Raw genomic sequence first — 14,872 nt, 5'->3', positions numbered from 1 at the left:
ACAATGCCTATTCGAATTTGGTAGTTGTCCTTTGGGGTATGCCATTTAGTGGTCATTTTCCAGAGCATGATCCTGCAACTGTTTCTTCTCAAGGTTCATTGCGGCTGAATTGGCTTTTTGTTTTGACTATTCTTGGTCGAGGTACCTCCATAATTTTAAGTGGTTTATGTGATGAACTTTCAATTAGTTCCATTCATTAGTAAACACATTAGAGTTATAACTACGATGTCAACACAAATTGACAATATTTTTAGCAATTGTAGAACAGCTCGAAGAAGTGGCATTCTCATTTGTGACGTGAGCGACCATCTTGGCCTATTTGTTTCCGTGGGAAAGAAAATGGTCATGGCTTCCGCCGGTGATTCGTATTTCAAGAAATTGAAAAGGTGTATCAACGTCGACTCCCTTTGCCACTCGTTACGTGCAGTAAATTGGATTTTGCCCAAAAGTGTTCCAGTTAAATCATTTAATGAGTTTACTAGTAAACTTGAAAAGTCAGTTCAACAATGCTGTCCTCTTAAACCAATTAAGTGCAGTAAGGCAAATTACAAACTCAATAAATGGATGTCTAACAGTTTGCTTACGGTTCCTTTACTCGAACTCCTCCAACTCAAGTAAAACGTGGAGGGGTGCAAAAAGCCTGTTGAGGTACTACAATAAAATAATAAAAAGAATAAATTACCATGGAAAAGTAGTAAATAACCCGAAAGATATAGCAGATTCGTTTAACTGTTACTTTTCATCAATTGGATAAAGTATATTATAAAATTGCCCAAGTCCGCTCCCCAGAACGATCCTTGTGAACATATTCCGTCTCCTTCAATTCAACGATCGTATTAAAACTGAAATTGCTGGGCCACTCGCCCGTCTTGTAACCATATCTCTGACAACTGGATATATCCCCTCAGGATGGAACCTGGCAAAGTTTTACCCTTATTCAGGGGGGTGACGCTACAGACATGTCAAATTACCGCCCAATAAGTATATTGTCCTCCCTTTCAAAGATTTTGGAAAAAGTTGTCTACCTTACGTGGCAAAAGCTGCTTGCACGGCAGACGTCAAAGAGTTGAAATAAAAAATAATTTGTCAAACCTAGCTTTTACGACATGTGGGGGTGCCCCAAGGCAGCAATTTAGGTTCAAGCCTTGGGGAATATATAGTTTGGTAAATTTGAAGCCAGCTGAGTCAGTGAAGCGGCAGATCAAACACTATTTTATCACCTCTCTTAACTCTCGCCGAGAATGTATTAAAGATTCGTGGAATTATATCTTTTAGGCAAAGAAACATAAATTTGAGTTGTTTAAGCTCTGCTAGATTTCCATCCTGAGGGGATATATCCAGTCGTCAGAGGTATGGTTACAAGATGGGCAAGTGGCCCAGCAATTTCGGTTTAAATGTTTTCGTCGTTTTAGGGATATCGGTCAAAAATCGGTCTTGAAATCTCCCCATATAAAAACTGCTTTTGAAAAGCAAAGTGGTAGTCGTTTCTCGAGATCTAGCAGAGCACTAATAATATTTTCATTAAGAGGAATATAAGCAGAGAGAATAAAAAACTCAGAGCTTTCTATGCCGATGATCTCACAATCACTTGTCATTAGACTGAGTTCGCGGCGTTTTGTAAATGGAATAGAGTCTTGGATGAGAATTCAGACTCCTTCTCCTCCCCTACCTACCTTTGCTTCGTACTCTAAAACGTAACCATCAAACGACCAATGAATTTGATTTACTTGCCACACCTCCTGAACTGCTATCATCATATATATGCCTTTGGTTTTCGAGTAGGTCTTTAACTTTGGGCTCGTTTCCGACAATGGATCTCACGTTTAACGACATTAACCAACGTTCATCCCAGTCCAACCTATCCACATATTCTACATCATCAATAAAGTTGGCTTCATCTTCGCTCACCATCATCCTGTTGGGCTCAGTCATCCGATTTCAACAAGTAGAACAATGGTGGCTTACCCATCAAGCACTCCTCCTCATTCAAACTCTTAGGAAACCTGCAACGATGCATAGCGTTAAACGGCATACAATAAAAGGAATAGAGGTTCATTTGGGGAGAGAAAACTCAGCACGTTGCAGTTTCAGATCAGGTGTCGATACTCCTTGATGCTTGTTCCTTGGCCGTTTTGCCTTTCTTCTTTGCATTCACAGGGTCTTTAACAATAGGAGTTGTTAGAGAGGCAGGTTTTTTCTCTTCATTGGGCCTACCTTTTCGTTGGTTTCATCGGTATCATTTAAGTCTTCCGTTGAATCTTGGAGTCCTCCAATTTTGTTGTCAGTACCACTATCAAGTGCATAGTTGTTTCTTGTTGAAATTTGCTCGTGGGTTGATATTGAGATATTGATACATGTGATGGCTCGGCGTTCTCGAAAATTACAGAGTCTTCAGATTCTGAGCCTTCAAATATTTGGCTAGTGGTCTGAATGGAGTCCTATCAGAAAGTGCCCAGTGAGTTGAAAAAGCGGTCAATGCATCCAAAATCGTTGTTGTGACAATCCCGCTACGGCGTTAAATAAACCCATATGCCCAGGAGCCCTACGAAGGTTTAGGCATGCAATTTGCAAAAAGGGTGAGAAAAGAAAGGTCGGCTTTACACTGCGATGGAAAGGCAGGCTCTTTTTTCTTCTTTTGCGGTCTTCTTTCCTGCTACTGGATTGGTATCCGACCACTTCAAGACGAGAAATTTATCTATTTTACTTAAATTTTATTTATGTATATTATTTGATAGACCAACGAGTTAGAGCGGACGGTTCTGGCTAACCGTTGAATGTAAGGTTGATTGACAATTTTCGTCAAAAACTTGTCCATGTCAGGCTTTCATCCTGTTACTGGCTCAACGCCTACATACGCCTTACGAATATTTGATGATGATGATGATTTATTTCGGGGACTTTGTTGATATGTTATGAACGGGAATGATAATAATGGCAAGAATTTGTATGATATGAAAGAAGAGAAAAAAGAGAAAAAAACACAACAGCAGTGTCCCCTGGTAACCCTTAAGCCGAGCGGCTTTTTTTCAAGGGCACCAACTCTCATTTGATTTGGTTAGGGATGCATTGAGAGATTTTTTGACTTTGGGCTGGTTGGTGATGTCATGTAAAAGTACTGTCAGGAGATGGAGCGTGATTTGTTGGCTTCCTTCGGCTTATCTAAGGACCTTGGCAAGAATAACAGTTCTTCGTGTTACATATTGTTTGGTACGTTGAGGTAATTGATTTCGTTAAATGAGTGGTCCAATTGTGTACTGAGTAGCTAAAATCAAAGGTCGTTTTGGTTGAAGTAATAAAATCATTCCAAGTTTTTGGGAACGAAAACCCTGGCAGTTTTTGAAAGTTAGTCTGACTAATGGTAAGTTGAAAACTATTTTTCCGCTCCTTCTTTCTCTATGATGAAACCAGTTTAGACTCGCTGGAAGAGCACCTTTTACAAACTTGAACATAAACTGGATTATCTTTATTTTCGCTAAATCTTTAATTTTGAGGATTCGCCATTTCCTTTATAAATCATCCGTATGCGCTCGGGTGTTACTCCCCTCTATCCATCGAACGCTTCGCTTTTGAAGAACGACAAGCTTTTCAATGTCTGAAGACGTCCCGTAATATTCAAGCCCATATATTAGTCTACTTTTCACTAACGCATTATATACCATATATTTGAGATTTTTGGAACTGTGTGTTTGGCCAAGAAGAGCGTAAACATTATTTTCCTAACGTTTAAGCATACCTGACGTACGTGTTCCTTCCAATTTAGTTGGTCATCAAGATGTAATCCTAAAAATTTCAGGCTTTTTTCTTCATGTTTTGCTCCCACCTGGCGAATAGGGATATCCTTTAAAGATATATTTATATCCGGATCGGATTGACGAGGTCTAAATAAGATGAATTTAGTCATAGATAAGTTTAGAGTTAATTTATTTTCTTTGAAATATTTTGCCAATTCTCCTAACCATTGCGTGGATTCTTGTTCAAGTTTTTTCAAGTCAGTACCATGATGCTGCAAAGTGGTATCATCTGCAAACATTGTAATTTTAAAATTTGTCGTCAGAGGTAAGTCGTTAATGTAGATTAGAAATAACAGAGGGCCCAAGATACTGCCCTGCGGTACACCACAAGTAATTGCTTTCAGTTTCGATACAGTCCCTTCTAATTCTACGTATTGCTTTCGGTCTGACAAATAGTTTTGAACCCATCTAATGACATTACTACTGAAACCATATTTTTTTAGTTTGAGCAGAAGAATCCTATGATTCACTGTATCAAAAGCTTTTCTTAAATCGAGAAATATTGCTATGGAAAAAGCGTCCTGGTTACTAAAAATGTTTTTTTTAAGAAATTATGCACTGCATCCATCGTAGAATGGCTTGGTAGGAAACCGAACTAAAGGTCGCTCAAATGATCACTGCAAAAAGGCGCAAACATTTGTTGATAAACTATCTTTTCTAAAACTTTTGACAATGGTGATAGTATACTTATTGGCCTACAGTTACTCATATCTTTCTTACTACCCCCCTTATGCAATGATATCACTTTGGCAGTTTTTCAGTCGGCTGGGATATAACTCGTTATTAAAGAGATATTTACAAGTTGAGACAAAGGAGTGGCAATCTCCATTTTGATGCTTTTTAGGACTTTGTTTGATAATTCGTCAAAACCATGACTAGATTTGAAAGCCAGTTTGTTAATTGTTTTTAAAATATTGAGACGGGAAACAGCTTTGAAATAATAATATCGTTGGTGATGAACAGTAGGGATGTGAGCTAAGAAGTCAGTGCTTAAAGTACCATTGTATTGTTCTTTACTTAAACTTTCTCCTATTGAAGTAAAGTAAGAATTAAAAGAGGATTCCATATCCAGTTTGTCGCTCTTGATTGTATCTCCGACATTTAATGAGGAGGGTCTTCTAGTTGTTGCCCTTTTATAACCCAATAAATCTTTGGTACCATTCCAAATTTGCCGAGAATTGCCATGGTTTCTTTCAAAATAGTTATGCCAAAATTCCATTTTTGCCTTCTTGATCAAAGAGTGATACATATTAGAAAACTTCGTTAGATTTTGTTTATTCGTATGAGACGGATGCTTATGATATTGGACCAAAAGCTTTTGCTTTTGTTTTTTTGATTTTAATAGGCCTTGGGTCATCCAAGGGTTTCTCCTGATCTTGTCAGTGATATGTTTTGATTGTCTCAAAGGACAAGCCTGTTCAAAAGCATTTTCAAGTTCGGATTTTAAATTCAAAAATGATCCAGCTGGATCTGTCTCGGATATGTTCCAGTTTACGTATCTTGGCATAATGCTCAACTTCTGCAAGTTTTTCGGTCCAGTGCTTCGGTGTAGGTTTGAAGTTTTATCTGTCGAAGGCACAGAATTCCTGCCCAAGGAGACAAAAGGACCAAGATGATCGCTGACATCACAGATGAGAATTCCACATTTTAGATGAATTGAACAATTTGTAAAAATATTGTCAATAATCTGGTCGATTGCTGTAATAGAGGGACAAGTTCTTGTTTAAGCATAAAGTCATTAAAGCTGGATGTTCTTGGTTTATCAAAATGAAAGTCAATATTAAAATCGCCACATAAAAAACAGTTTTTTTACTTTTGCAAGTGGTAAGTAAGTGGTCAAGACATGTAATTACTTCCTTAATGATAGCTTTCGGGGGTAAATATAAAGAAAGTATAAAGAAATTTCTAGTTTCGGTTCCGATTATCTCAAGATGATCAGAAATCATGCTAATATCGTTCCTTTTTTTGTATGGAAGTGAATTGTGTATTAGGAAACCTACCCCGCCTCCCCTCTTACCGATCCGAGTTTCAAATTCTAGGCTATACTCTTCAAAAGCCGAATTTACTCTGTCTACTTGCCAAACTTCTTGCATTGCCAATATTTTTGGATTTTGTGTGGAAAGAAGTTCTTCAATTTTAAATCTATTTGGCACAACCGACCTGACAGTATTCGACACCAACCAACTCTCACCCGCTTCCCAGTTCTCGACGTATCCTTGTAGGTTCAAAGGAGGCCCATAATCACACCAGTGGTCTCCTTTTAAGTAACGCATCCAACCACCAAAATTAAGTAATTCAAGTCATTCCACACGTTCCAGCCCTCTATCAGAAAAAAAATGTAAAGAAAGCCCGTACATAATACTACAAACCATAGTAATATGAATATGGGCAATTACTTAATCGAAGGTACGCTTTGCAAACCTAACTTCAACCTATTTCAGACTCCTCACGCCGTAGTGGGATCATCGAGAACCTCTTTCCTTTCCTCTCGACAATGATTCCTTGCCAATGGGACGCCTTGTGTAGATGGAGATTTTCCTCGTGTTGTCATTTTATGAGCCGAAATTTCGACCATTTTCTTCTTTCTTGCTAGTGTGCTCTTTTTTTTCAGGATTGTCCTTAGACGTAGACAAACCGATAGGCCCTGCAGGTGACAGATTTGCGTCCGAATGATCAAAGTTTTTTTGTTTGGTGGGTCTCGATGTTCTTTCCCCAATTTCCCTAGTATCTGGTTGCAGGGCGGCTCCGGTACTTGAGAGTTCAGTATATTCTTGTTCACTTGAAGACGTTAAGACGTTTTCTGTGGCTTCCGAGGTCTCATCTGGATTTGATTTTTCTGGGGGATCTTCTCCCTCTCCTTTTGATTCTTCCCGGAGTAGCTTTGCCAATGGACAGTCAGTCATAAAATGGTCTTCTTTCTGACATTTAAAGCATTACAGGGTCTGATCCCTGTGGATCACGCGGACCTTTCTCCCGCGAATTGCAATGTAATCAGGGATATGTCCAGTAGTTAAAAACAAAGCCCTCATATTTCCATTCGGAATTCCGCTCAGACGTGGATCGTTCCTATCACTGAAAGTCTCTTCCTCTATGACTCACTTGAGTTTACCAAAAGGCATGGCACACTTGGCCAGGTCATCCACAGATATCTCGTCCGGCACGTTTAGGAACCGGATGGGTGCGAAACGTTGAGCACCCCTTACGACGCATCGCCAAGTTTTATCCCCATAAGAACTCTGGAACTCGAAGTTGTTTTCAAAGCGATCCTTAACACGAATTTCCTTGTAGGTCCTCATTCTCACAGTGGTTGATGAGCTTCCTCTCAACGTGAGGATTCCAGACAGTTCAGATTTGCGGAAATCCAATTTCTCGAGGATAAAGTCGGCCAACTCGGTTGAGGTGAGATAGCCTCGCTCATGATTGTAGAAGAAGTCCACATAGACAAAAGGATAATTTTTGACGGAGTCCTGCTCCTCCGCCAAGTTCAGCGCATTGGCATAAGATGAAGTCGGACTACTTTCAGTTCTTCCAAGATTGGTCACATTTTCGAACCCATTAGATTTGGGCGGAGGAGACCTCATTGTCGCCATGGCTCTTTCTAGGCCCTGTTGGCCCAGAAACGCCTCAGAACGATCACTGTTTGGCACCGGGGAGGGTTATCACGCCCCAGAAACCAAAATTCATTGATGGAAGTGGTTAGTTATTGCCTAATTGAAAATAAGATTCGCCACACGAACAAAGACACATGTATCAACTTTGCCGTAGGGTGACGAGTAGGATACATGGAACTCAACCTCGCTCCACCTGCGGGCGGGTCACTGCGACCACGGCCATCCCGCTGCACCATGCCCACCCGCTGCAACCACAGCCATTCCGCTAGCATCCCGTTTCTTCTGGGCCTATGTTCCGCATTGGCGTCCTCAGTCATCTGGGGGAAGGTTCTTCCGCCTGGAGGCTGCTACTACCGGCCGTGCCATGTACTCGTATGATTACCGAATGGTGGCTTTTGACTAGAATATAACAAATACTTAGCTCGATAGATTGATAGATTTCAGGAACACTTTGATCATGATTGGATAATACGGGCATCTAATCTTTGAGTTAGCATCTTAATATATCAACAATTCCATGAGCATGTCATTCCTCAAGTTCTGGGTAAGCAAAAGCTTGTTTTCACCAGGACTTGGACAAATTAAAGAAGACATGGCATAGATTGTCAATAATGTTACAGAGGCCAAACTGCAATACAGTAACGTGAGTTGGAAGAAATACAATATGAAATTGAAAGGCTTGTAGAAAATCACATTGGTTCGAATTTGAAAGAATTAAGGGACCAAGAAAAAGATATAGAAAAAAACATGAAAAACAGAGCAAAGCATAAATTTTAAGTGTTAATTTGTTATGCTTACTGGAAAATGCGAAGCGGCTTCAAGAGTTGGGACGAAAATCAATGAGTTTAGAATGGTATTTGGCGCATGGAGTGTTTTAATGAGATTGAGCGGCGGATAATCGTAATGAAAGAGGAAAATAAAAAACCATTGCTTAGGATTTTTGTTGGCATACACTGCAATTCTTGAGTTTGCAAGGAGGAATGGAGTACATCTGTAAGAGATAATTTGTTATTGTTTTGGGTGATTTTTATTCTGGCTAGACCGATGTCAAGGGGGTTGAAATTATTTCACTCGTTGGGAAAAGCAAAGTTCGGTAGTCTATGTAAAAGTCCCACCATGTTAACTGGAGTAATTGACATCCAATCGACAAGCCGAGGATTATTTTTCCGTTTGAAAATATTGATTCATGGTGGGAGTTCTTGCAAGAACGACTGTCTCATCACTTGAAGGATTTTAAGCGTGCGCAAATCTTGCAATTTTAGGAGCTTGGACTCATGAAACAAAGATTCAGTGTGAGATAACCACCTTGCATTATTTGTCCCTCGTATAGCTATTTTCTGGAGTATGGACGAGATCTTCAGTTTCGTACTTTGGCCATCAAATTCAATACCGTACTCCAAGACACTTCGGATAAGTCCATTATAAAGTTGCTTCTTTACAGTTTTCGGCACTGACTTGCGAATTATGTTCAAACAGAAAAGAATTTTGTTTGCTACACTCTCAATGTCACAGGGCCAGTTAACTTTGTTATCGAGTTGCATTCCCAGAAATCGTATGGACTTTTCATTGGATGTGGTAGAACCTACCTCCTCCAACCTACGAGTACATCCATTTATGTTAAGTTTGAAGTTAAAATTACAATTTTCATGCTTGATAACCATGAATTTAGATTTATCTATGTTTAAAGTTAATCTATTTATTTCTAACCATTGAAAGATACGTTCCAGTTGAACATTTGTTTTCTCCTCTAGTTTCATAGGTTGGCTTTCAAAGCAGTGAAGAGTCGAATCATCAGAATGCATTTCAAATTGCTATGCTGGGGCATGTCATTTATATAGATCAGAAATAAGAGAGGTCCAAGGAAGTTGCCTTGGGGAACCCCACATTCGACTTTCAGTTTCAAGGACCTAACATTATTCACCTCGACATACTGGTACCTCTCAGAAAGGTAGTTTTTGAACCAAACAACTACCGAACCGCGAAATCCGTAATGCTCCAGTTTCTTATCAATACACCATGATCACCGCAATCAAAAGCTTTTCTGAGGTCCATAAATATAGTAAGTGCCATTTTGTCGCATAGATTAGCAGAAACATTTTGAAGAATTTTTTTAACTGCATGCATAGTGTTATGTTGCTATCTAAAACCAAACCAGAGGTCTTAGTTTGTCATCTTCGAGGTCTTGATTTGTCTATTGTTACAATGTATAGACCCCCTTCTTGTTCAGCAAGCTCTTTTTCGTCAGCTCTCCAATTCACTGGAAATGAGTTGGACCTGGCAGTTTGCTCGAAGGTTTTCTTTGTAGGGGACTTTAATTTTCCGGCTAGCGTTGTAGGGTGGGAGGTTAGTCCTGATGGGTATATTCCCATTTCGAAATCGACATCTCAGTCGTTCGAAAAGCTGGAAGAATTCGCGATCTTGCGCAATTTCTCCCAGCACGTTGGTGTAGCCACTAGAGAGAATAGCGTTCTCGACTTGGTCTTTTCCAATGACCCTGATCTGATCCAGTATGTCCATGTGACACCTACTAATCTGTCAGATCATCATGTTCTTGAGATAGGGTCGACCATTACTCAAAAGCCGGCGTGCTCTAGAGTAAAACCGGCCAAAAAGGTCGGTTTGGCTAAGTTCAAGTTCAAAGATGAACATTGGCCGTTGATTATAGAAAGATTAGAAGAACTTGACCTGATTTCAATTCTGAAACAGGAATCGTCCATAGATGCAGCCATTGATAAGTTAGTTTCAGTTTTTAAGGAAGTTTGCTCCAGTTTAGCAATCTCTGAATGTGTTCCGAAAGGTGGTACACGGACAAAAATTCCAAAATATAGGAAGACTTTGTTCAAAAAGAGTTGCAAACTAGCAAAAAGGCTGAAGAGCACTTCGAATCCAGTAATTGTGGCTAGTCTCCAAAAAAAGTTGGACGTAGTTCAGGGTAAGATTAAGGCCTCCATCGAATATGACCAGTTACAAACTGAGAGTAAGGTGGTTCAGGAGGTCAGGTCGAATCCGAAGGCATTTTTCTCTTATGCGAACTCTAAGAGAAAAATGAAACACTCTGTTGGGCCTTTTGAGGTTGATGGGGCAGCCATTAGCAATGTAGAGACTATGGCTAACATGCTTGGAGATCAGTTCTCTAGTGTGTTTTCAACCCCACTGAGTTCGGAAGCAACAGCTCATTGCTCTGAAGATGAGTCTGTTGAGATTGACATGGTTAGTCAAGCTGAGCGTTTAGATGATCTTGTAGTCACAGATCAAGATGCTTTAGAGGCCATAAGGGACTTGAGGCTTTCCAGCTCTCCTGGTCCTGATGGTGTGACATCTCAGTTTCTGATGAGATGCTCACTGGTTCTCGCTCCTGTTTTCTCGTACTTGATGCGCTGCATCTTGGATCAGGGCAAGTTTCCATCTTCACTAAAGTTAGCTCATGTTGTTCCAATTTTTAAAGGGGGAGATAAGTCGCTCCCCAGTAATTACAGGCCGATTTCTCTCACTTCGAATATTGCGAAGGTGTTTGAGAAGATCATGAAGTTCAAACTTGTTGAATTTCTTGATATTCATGAAGTCCTTCCTCCTAGCCAGCATGGGTTCCGAGCACATTTTAGCACGGTTACCCAACTGATTGAACATATTGAGCGGGTTATTGAGGGACTAGAGAGTCATGAATCAGTTGATGTAGTTTATCTCGACTTTGCCAAGGCCTTTGACAAGGTAGATCATGGGCTTTTAGTTAACAGGCTCCATGAAATTGGGATCCAAGGCAGGGTTCTCAATTGGTTAAAAAGTTTCATTTCTGGTAGGAAGCAATTGGTTAAGGTTGAGGGATCCCTTAGTGACATACATGATGTCAAGTCAGGTGTTCCCCAGGGTTCGATCTTAGGGCCCCTCTTGTTTATAATATTCGTTGCCCCGCTTCAAAAGCTTAGTATCACTGCCAGTCTCTCTTCTTATGCTGACGATACAAAGTTAGTTTCTGGTAGGAATGGCCAAGATTCCAGTAGCCTTGCAAAGGACTTAAATCGAATCTACTCTTGGGTAACTGAGAGTAATATGGCCCTGAACGGAATGAAATTCCGCTCAATGACATTTGGGTCAACTCCTTTAAATACTCCACTCGTAGATAATGGAGGTAAAGATATTGAGCAGGTCTCATCTATGAAAGATCTAGGTGTAGTCCTCCAAAATAATGGAAAGTTCGATGAGCATATCCAGCTGAAGGTGGGTAAGGCTTTTCAAATGTGTGGTTGGATATATCGCACGTTTAAGTCCAGAGATAGCATCACGATGCTAACTCTGTACAAGTCGATTGTCCAGCCACATCTTGAATACGCCTCACCCATTTGGGCTCCAATGAGTTCAGCAGGTTTGCAAAAGGTCGAGCAAGTCCAAAGATGTTTCACTAGGAACATCACAGGAATGAGAGAGCTCTCGTATTGGGAAAGGTTAGAACGGTTGGGATTGTACAGTACTCAGAGAAGGTACGAAAGGTATCTGATATTGTACGTTTTCAAAAGTATCCATGAGCTTTGTCCCAACCCAGGGTTTAGGGTCAATTCTAGTGACCGTAGAGGCTTAATGTGCGTTTTGAGAGCACCTTCAAGTCTTCGAGAATCCAGGCTAGTTCGAACAATGAAGTCCACATCTCTTCTTTCTCGGGCTCCTTCATTGTTTAATTTGCTTCCCTCTGATATTCGTAGGGAATACGTAGGCCTTGTTGATCCGGTAGCATCTTTCAAGTCAGACTTGGACAAATTTTTAGATAGCATTCCAGATCAACCCTACATTCAAGGATTAGCTCGGTCTGCCAACTCAAATTCGTTGGTAGACCAAATATCATATAAAAATTGAAAGGTAATAAATAGACGAATTATAATCTTTCACTTTAATAGTACTGGGGATTACATTCCCTGTAGCGGTTAGAAAAGCCCGTGAAAAACCAAACCAAACCAAAAAAAAAAACTGTTCAGGGTAAGGGAGAACCTCTGCTTCTAAAATATTATGCATTTGTTTATGAATAATTTTCTCTAAAACCTTGGAAAAACTTGGCAAAAGACTTATAGGACGATAGTTACTAGGTAGTGATTTGTCTCCTGATTTAAAAAGTGGAATGACTTATGCAGTTTTCCCTTCTGTTGGTATGTATCCGGACACAAAAGAGTTGTTCACTTACTAATGATGGGATCAAATAAATTATCAAAATCAGAATTGCCAGAAAGCTAGGAAAATTTAGCTAAGCACTAGTCGTTTCCAACATCAAGTAAAAGGTTCGCTTGGAGCTAAAAGGTTACCCTGGTTTGATCGAAGAGAAATCAGGGTTACTTTTTGTGACTAACTAACGGGTTTCTGAAATTCCGCTAGTCATGCCATATGCCACTGAAAATGTAAATTGGTAGCCCTAGTCGCAACCTCTCGTGATTATTTATTTGATCCCATCAGTATCACTTAACTCGTCAACGGCACTATTAAAGCTGGAGCTATATGTTTTAGAATTCGGTTTGATAGACCGTCCCGTCTATTCTTGAACTGTTTTTTTTTACTTGAGCTCATTGATTTCAGCCTTGATGTATTTACATTTTACCCATTTAAAATAACAAGACGAGAAAAATACATTTTTTGGGGGTCTTAATCCGCCCATGAGCTCTGCGTTATGAGAGGGAAAGTTTCCCTTTAAAGTTATACCTATGTTTGCAAAATAGTTGTTAAATATTGGATCAGACGTGATTTGGTTTTCTTTATTTGAGATTATAAATTATAAAAGAAACTGTCTGTGATTTTGTCGTGTTACTTATCAGTTCATTTGCACCCTTCCAGAGAGTCTTCAAATTTTTTTGATTCACTTTAAAAAAGTTCTTCCAATGTATCTCTTTGGCTAACGCACTAGCTTGAAATATAATTTAGCGCAACTATCATAGGTATTTTTGCACTCTTTATTATGAGGTTTTCTGAATTCATTTAATAGTTTGTCTTTCTGTTTTCGTGACGTCATCAGTCCCCATGTCATCCAAGCATTTTGTTTTGTGTTCGCTTTAATACATCGTCTTTTTGCAATTAGACAAGCCATATCAAATATCTGAGGAAACGTTGTCTCAAAATCGTTAAATGCCTGCTCGGGATTTTCAGTATGTAACATAGTCTTTGACTTGCAATAAATCTTTGAGTCTTTTTAGATTACGTTTTCGGGTGTCCCTAATTTCGATTTCCTTGGACAGGGTTTTACTTTTTTACTGATTTCATGCTTATGGAAGTAAAAGTTGCAAAGTGAGTACTAATGTCACATTCAAATATTCCAGATGACAATACCTCGGAACAATGAGTGAAAATATTGTCTATGAAAGTATGCAGTAATCCTTCTCGCATTATTGATCAGGGGTGATAAACTAAACTGTCATAAAAAGCCAATGAGGTTTGTAACAGTGTTTGCTAGAATATCATTTAGCTTGTGGAAAGCTCGATTAAAGTCAGAATGTGGTGGAAAGTACACAGGGAGGAATACTCTTTTTCCTAATTCAATTGCTATTACCTCACAATCTTCATCCGTTAGCTCAAGGTTTTTAGGTTGGCTATATTCGTGGTTTGATTTAATCAAAAATCCCACTCCACCTCCCCGTCTCCCGTCTGTTCGTTCAATTCCTATCGAGTCGTATCAATTGAATTTCAGTTGAATCCTAGAGAATTGCCACATTTCCTGCATCGCCAAAATCTCCGGTGCTTGCTCAAGAACAAGGTCTCTGATCTTTCCTTCATTGGCAATGATAGGCCTCACATTTAGAGACACTAGCCATGCCAAGTTCATGCTCTTCAAAGTTTTCACGTATCCTAGATCATTGAAAATTGATACCTGATTACCCCCCTCAGAGCGCTTAGTATAAGTACATGCTTTTTTGAGAAAATTGCCCACATTATGGTTTACGTGTATTTGATGTTATTGAATGTGGTAGTCACTTTTATTGTATGTCAACGCCAAGCTTTTGAAGTCTTCTCTGGCAACCCTTTTCGTCCGACAACGAAACTGACATCCTTTTATTGACAACGCCGGTTGAAGTTGGGTGATTTACTAAGACTTTCCGTCAGTATCTGAATATAGGGCTAGTCAAGTAAACGTGTTCATGGACAACCATAGATAACTTCATATATGGTTATGGTTTTCTATGTGGACAACTGACGTTATTCCATGGAGTAAAATCAAAGGCAACATGCCCAGCCAAACCGCACTGTACATACATTGGATTTTGACATTTTTTCTATTTTACATGCTTGTCTAGCTTCTTTGCGGTGTTTAAATTTCAGCATAAGTTGCTGCTTTAACAACTTAAATGGGCGAACCTGCGATCATTCCCGAGGGTGAGATAATAATTAATGTTGCACGTTTGGTTGCGACAACGGAGCGGGAATATCCCTTAATTGTGACACCCGTCATCAGAAGCAAGCCGAGCGAGAGAGCTGTCTTCTGACTCGGAACAAACAAACAAACAA

Source organism: Tigriopus californicus, chromosome 2 (assembly GCF_007210705.1).
Source record: "Tigriopus californicus strain San Diego chromosome 2, Tcal_SD_v2.1, whole genome shotgun sequence".
Classification (NCBI taxonomy): Eukaryota; Metazoa; Arthropoda; class Copepoda; order Harpacticoida; family Harpacticidae; genus Tigriopus; species Tigriopus californicus.
The sequence above is the reverse complement of the archived record's forward strand: the minus strand, read 5'-3'. Positions refer to the sequence as shown.